The 7,024-nt window shown below is 39.3% G+C and overlaps 1 non-coding gene across 1 annotated transcript; it reads right to left on the bottom strand.

The window, feature by feature from the left end:
• Positions 1-3,562: 3,562 nt before the first annotated feature.
• On the bottom strand, positions 3,563-3,634 carry TRNAS-GGA (transfer RNA serine (anticodon GGA)). Its single transcript has one exon. It is a non-coding gene; the product is annotated as a tRNA-Ser (tRNA).
• Between the last annotated feature and the right edge of the window lie 3,390 nt (positions 3,635-7,024).

The raw sequence follows: 7,024 nt of genomic DNA, 5'->3' as shown, positions 1-7,024 counted from the left end.
AATATATATAAGTGGCCAATAGAGTCCCTGTGTGGCAGCTGGCCTCCAGTATGGCTCCAGTGATCCTGGCCTCCTGGTGTTCCCCTCTTACACGGACTAGGGCTGGGCTGTGTAACCAGTGTGGAAATGTCAATGTGTAACTTCCAAAGCTAGGTCACAAAAGACACTGCCACTTCCATCTTGTTCTCTCTTGGATCCTTTTCTCTTGGAAGAACAGCTGCCATGTCAGGAGGACACTCAAGCAGCCCTCTGGGCAGGTCTATAAGGCGAGGAGCTGAGGTCTCCTGCTAACGGCCAGCACTATTTGGCCAGTTGCATGGAAAAGCCAACTTGAAAATGGACCCTCCAGCCCCAGTCAAGCCTTCTGATGTCCACAGCCCTGGCCAAGCTCTTGGCTGCAATCACATAGAAGACACTGAGCTACAACTACCCAGTTAAGCCACTTCCAAATTTCTGACCCTCCCAAACTGGGTGAGACTGTATCAGTATTGTTATTTTAAGCTGCTAAGTTTTAGGGTAATTTGTAACACAGCAATAGGTAACTAATATGCCCTGGCACATGGTTTATATAATGATAAAAAAAAAGCAACTAACAGCCATATTGGTCTAGAAACATTAACATAATTTTTTCCATCTGTATAGGGGCAATGTATTTAATGGTATTAAATATGTAAGATCTTATCTAATGAGTTTGATACAGAAACTAATAAAGTATTCTCAACCTCCCCCAAACAGAAACAAAGCAGTAGCCTTTTGTTCTGACTATGTGGTATTTTTGCAAAAACTTCTGTATATCCTGGCTCCCCCAACCCCTCACTTCCTCTTCAGAACAGTTTTCTTAGAGCTTATGTGAAAGCCTGTCTCCTAGGCTTGAAGTCCTAATAATATCTGCTGAAAAAAACATAACTGTCAGTTCTGGTTCAAGATAGCAGAGTAGAAGGACATGAGCTCATCTCCTCCTGTGAGAGCACCAAAACTGCAACTAGCTGTTGAACAGCCATTGATGGGAGGATGCTGGAACACACCCAAAAAAGATAGCCCATGTCCAAAGACAAAGAAGAAGCTGCAGCAAGACGATAGGAGGGGCACAATCACAGTAAAATCAAATTCCATATCTGCTGTGTGGGTGACCCACAGCCTGGAGAGCAATAATGCCAAAGAAGTTCTTGCACTATTGTGAAGGTTCTGAACCCCATGTCAGGCTTCCCAGCCTGGGGATCTGACAAAGGGACTGAGAATCCCCAGGGAATCTGACCTTGAAGACCAGTGGGATTTTATTATAGGCCTTCCAGAGGACTGAGGGAAACAGAGATTCCAGTCTTGGAGGGCACAAACAAAATTTTGCATGTACCAAGACCCACAGAAGAGGAACAGTGACCCCATAGGAATCAAAACTATGTGCTAGTGTTGGAGGGCCTCCTATGGAGGTGTGAGTTGGCAGGGACTCACCACCGGGATGGGGGCACTGGAAGGTCCCCTTTGGTGAACCCTCTTGTAGTTCACCATTAACCCTACCATAGAGCCTGTAGACCCCAGGCTGGGTCGCCTCAGGCCAAACAACTACCAGGGAGGGAGTGCAACACCACTCAACAGCAGATAATTGGATTAAAGCTTTGCTGAGCAAGGCCCTGCCCACCAGAGCAAGACCCAGTTTTTCCCATCACCAGTCCCTCCCATCAAGAAGCTTACATAAGCCTCTTAGCCTCATCCATCAGAGGGCAGACAGAAGCAAAAAGAAACACAGTCCCACGGAGGCTAAAACAAAAACCATATTACAGAATGTTAATCACAATGAAAAAGCAGAAAGTTATGTCCCAGATGAAGGGACAAGATAAAATCCAAGAAAAACAACTAAGTGAGGTGTAGATAGGCAAACTTCCCCAAAAAGAATTCAAAATAATGATAGTGAAGATGATACAGGATCTTGGGAAAAGAATGAAGAAGATGCAAGAAATGTTTTCTATAGACCTAGAAGAACTAAAAAACAAACAAACAGAGATGAATAATGCACTAGAAGGAATCAATAGCAGAATAGCAGAGGCAGAATAACTGAGGCAGAAGAATGGATAAATGACCTGGAGGACTGAATGGTGGAAATCACTGACACAGAACAGAATACAGAAAAAAGAAAGAAAAGAAATGAGGACAGCCTTAGAGACCTATGGGACAACATTAAATTCTAGCATTCTCACTATAGGGGTCCCAGAAACAGAAGAGAGAGAAAGGACCTGAGAAAATATTTGAAGAGATAATAGCTGAAAACTTCCTGAACATGGGAAAGGAAATAATCAACCAAATCCAGGAAGCACAGAGAGTCCCAAAAAGGACAAACAAGGAGAAACACACCAAGATACATAGTAATCCAACTGTCAAAAATTAAAGACAAAGATAAAATATTAAAAGCAATAAGGGAAAAGAAACAAATAGCATAAAAGGAACTCCCATCAGGCCATCAGCTGACTTCTCAACAGAAACTCTACAAGTCAGAGGGGAATGGCATGATATATTTATAGTGATGAAAGGGAAGAACCTACAACCAAGACTACTCTACCCAGCAAGTCTGTCCTTCAGATTTGATGGAGAAATCAAAAGATTCCAGATAAGCAAAAATTAAGAGAATTCAGCACCATCAAATCAGCTTTACAATAAATGCTAAGGGAACTTCTCTAGGCAGGAGATGCAAGAGAAGGAAAAGACCTACAGAAAATAAACCCAAAACAATTACAAAAACGGTAATGGGATCATATATATCAATCATTACCTTAAATGCAAATGGATTAAATGTACCAACCAAAAGACACAGACTGACTGGGTGAATGAAAACATGTGCCTGTATGCACTTCCATTTACCACATCACTCTGCTTGACCCTGCTCCCTGCTGCTTCTGCTGCTAAGTTGCTTCAGTTGTGTCTGACTCTTTCCGACCCCATAGATGGCAGACCACCAGGCTCCTCTGTCCCTGGGATTCTCCAGGTAAGAATACTGGAGTGGGTTGCCATTCCCTTCTCCACCCTCCACCCCAATTGTACGTAGTTATTTTAAATTGTTAAGTTAATCACGTTCCCATTATGGCTTGCAATTGTAATTATCTTTTTCTTATTTTGTCTGGTTATTGATTGTGAAAACTGATAAACGTCTTTTTCTATTGTGGTTATGTAACTTTTTTAAAAATTTAAATTAATTAATTTATTTTAATTGGAGGCTAATTACTTTACAATATTGTAGTGGTTTTTGCCAAACATCGACATGAATCAGCCATGGATGCACATGTGTTCCCCATCCAGAACCCCCTTCCCATCCCATCCCCCACGGTCATCCCAGTGCACCAGCCCTGAGCACCCTGTCTCATGTGGCTATGTTTCTATTATTCACTTAATATCATTGTATCATGATTGGTCAATAGAAAAATAATAGAACTCTATATCACTAAAGAAAGTGAAGTTGCTAAGTCATGTCCGACTCTTTGCAACCCCATGGACTGTAGCCCACCAGGCTCCTCCCTCCATGGGATTCTCCAGGTAAGAGTACTGGAGTAGGTTGCCATTTCCTTCTCCAGGGGATCTTCCTGACCAGGGATCGAACCCGGGTCTCCCGCATTCCAGGCAGACGCTTTAACCTCTGAGCCACCAGGGAAGCCCTAAAACTAGTATCTAAAAAAACCAAACAAACACCTGTAATCACTTTTTAAAATGCAGATGCTTGTCAGAATTATATGGAAATTTTTTGAAAAATACAAATGCTCAGGTGTTGCCTTTTTTCTCTAGAGCTCCAGATAGTTTCTAATGAGCAGTCGTATTTAAAAACAACTGGACTCTATGACGATCTTTTACTTTTATGTTTGTTTTACTCTTTCTATTTCATATTCAGTGCTCCCATTTCATTTATGTTCTCCAATTTTTCCATCTGTTCTTTTTTTTTTTTGATGTTTTCTCAAGCTTTTATCAAGCGTAGTAGAAAAACTTTTGTATACATATATATATAAATATTTATAATATATATTTTAGAAAATGTATGAATTTTTGCCTAAATTAAAAAGTTATGACATTTTGATTCTACTTGCTTGACTTAGTATGAATAGAATGCTAGATTTCTAATTAAAAGTGTATATACAAAGCAACAAAGGTTTACTGTACAGCATAGGGAACCATAATCAATATCTTATAATAACCTATGATGGAAAATAATTTCAAAAATAATATATGTGTATTTGTATAACTGAATCACCTTGCTGTGTACCTGAAACATTGTAAGTCAACTATACTTCAATAAAAAAATATATATATTAAAAAAAAGAAAACATAACTCTCAACTTTTAGGTTGTGCATTTTTTTTTTTTCAGTTGATAGTTATGGTAACCACGAAGGGACCAGAGCAACTTTCTCTCCTTTGCCTGAACTCTAGAAGGATCCAGAGCCTTTATACCAGCAGAGGCCTCCTGTGCCTCTCTGTCTCCTTGGAGAATCCAGATGAATTGGGTGAGTCTCTACTGGTTCTCAGATCTCCCTATTTTTGGTTGATGATCCTGAGTTTTATTTGGCAGTGTCTAACAAGTAATTTGTTTCGCAGTTGAAAGATATTGGGGAATGACCCCTGCAATTGAAAGATATTGGGGGAGCCTGGTTGAAAAACACTGGGGCTCAGTTTAGACACTGAGTGGATTATCCTCAGTGAAAGCCACTAGGAAGATTTTACTCAGTTTAGACTGACTGGTTTATCCTTGGTTGAAGGACTGGGAAGGCTTTGTTCACTTAAAAGACTGAGTAGTGTTGGATTGGGTAATTAAGAAGATTGGCCTGCCATTTTTCCTTGAGTTGGCTACACTAGTGATATTATTTTGACAAACTGACCTCTGAATGGGGAATAAAAGTTTTCAAAACAAGAAAGACATATTGCCAGCCCCCACCTAATATCCCACCCAGGTTTATATATCTGCAAAATTTACAAGTACTTTCATTGGGAATTAGAGGAAATCCACATTAAAAATGAGGAGGCTCTTTTATTGCATATGTAGTTAAGTTTAAAACACTGGCTTGATAAAAATAGTTTTTCAGAATTCTTACTGTAAACAAAGGCTTTCTGGGGAAACTTGCATTTCTCTTCTTGTGTCTTTGAGATGAAAATGTTCTACCTGATCTTCTTAGGGGGTTTTGTGTGTATGTGTGTGTGTGTAGAAATCTTGATCTCTGTCATACTATTTTTAAGAGTAAACTTTCTGGATATTTTTATTTAGGTGACATCCTCCCCCATTCTTTTATGGAAAAGCCTCTTATGTCTTAATGGTTTGAATTACTATTAATATATATCTCATTAATAGCCAAATATGGATCCTTTAAACTGGAGAAACTTCTAAATTGGTAAAATTTTAGAGCACTCTCATTACAAATAGCTCTTTTATTGGTACTTGTATAAAAATCAAATTAAAGGGAGAAAAAAGAAATATGTTTAATGGTTAACCTACAAACTTCTTTAGTTTAAAGCAAGTAAGAAAAACCAGTTTGGGAAGCTTTATTTGTGGTCTTCACTTCCCCTCAATGGGTTTTACAGATGCCAATAAAACATTAGAATAATGAATGTTAACAAGAAAAAAAACCTGTGAGGAAAGTCTAGATACTTGTTGGGACAAGAAAGAAATTTTAAAAAGGACTTATCTCAAATAAATAAAGAAATCTTCAGATGGTTATTTAAAATGGGATAAATAAAATAGACATGTATGTGATTAAAACACGAGGTTTTGATATTATATTAACTAAGATTAAATGGGCCAAAAGGGATCCCCTACTAATCTCCAACATTAAAAATCACATGAGTCTGCTCTATTTACCCCAGTTTTTAAAATATATATTTAAGAGGCTGGAAAATTTTTTTTTACACTGAGATGCTTAACCAACAATTACTTGGGGCAACAGTTAGGCCAAGAGCCTGAATTCCTTGACTCAAACCTCTGTTGACTTAAAAAATATTAGCAACCTAAAAGTTGAGAATTATGTTTTATTCAGGAGGAATTTTTAGGACTTTAGGCTGAGAGAGAGCATCTCAAAGAACACTGACAGAACTCTCTGAGGAGGTAAGTAAAGGGAGGAGCCAGTTTATATGGAAGTTTTGCAACAAAATAGTCTGGACATCAAAAGATTATTGTTAAAGAAAACCAGATATCTAAAGGTAAGGAATTTTGTGCTTTTCTATGTATGGGAAGATGCAAGAGTCTGTCTCACTGAAGCATTCCTTTGATATGCACGTCAGCTATCTGGGACCAGTATCCTCTGTTTTCACATTCTGAGTTTCCTCAGGGCTCAACGTAGGGAGTGTGTACTGTCTGGTGGCTGCTATATGGCAAGAATTATTATCCTCTTGATGAAAGTGAAAGATGAGAGTGAAAAAGTTGGCTTAAAACTCAACATTCAGAAAACTAAGATCATGGCATCTGGTCTCATTATTTCATGGCAAATAGATGGAGAACCAGTGGAAACAGTGACGGACTTTATTTTTTTGGGCTCCAAAATCACTAGAGATGGTGACTGCAGCCATGAAATTAAAAGACGCTAGCTCCTTGGAAGGAAAGTTATGACCAACCTAGACAGCCTATTAAAAAGCAGAGACATTACTTTGCCAACAAAGGTCTGTCTAGAGAAAGCTATGGTTTTTCCAGTGGTCATGTATGGATGTGAGAGTTGGACTATAAAGAAAGCTTAGTGCCGAAGAATTGATGCCTTTGAACTGTGGTGTTGGAGAAGACTCTTGAGAGTCCTTTGGATTGCAAAGAGATCCAACCAGTCCATCCTAAAGGAAATCAGTCCTGAATATTCATTGGAAGGGCTGGTCCTCCAATACTTTGGCCTGATGTGAAGAACTGATTCATTTGTAAAAACCCTGATGCTGGGAAAGATTGAAGGCAGGAGGAGAAGGGGACAACAGAGGATAAGATGATTGGATGGCATCACCAACTCCATGGACGTTAGTGTGAGTAAGCTCCAGGAGTTGGTGATGGACAGGGAGGCCTGGGGTGCTGCAGTCCATGGTGTTGCA

This window comes from Bos taurus, chromosome 13, assembly GCF_002263795.3.
Source record: "Bos taurus isolate L1 Dominette 01449 registration number 42190680 breed Hereford chromosome 13, ARS-UCD2.0, whole genome shotgun sequence".
Taxonomy (NCBI): domain Eukaryota; kingdom Metazoa; phylum Chordata; class Mammalia; order Artiodactyla; family Bovidae; genus Bos; species Bos taurus.
The sequence above is the reverse complement of the archived record's forward strand: the minus strand, read 5'-3'. Positions and strand labels throughout refer to the sequence as shown.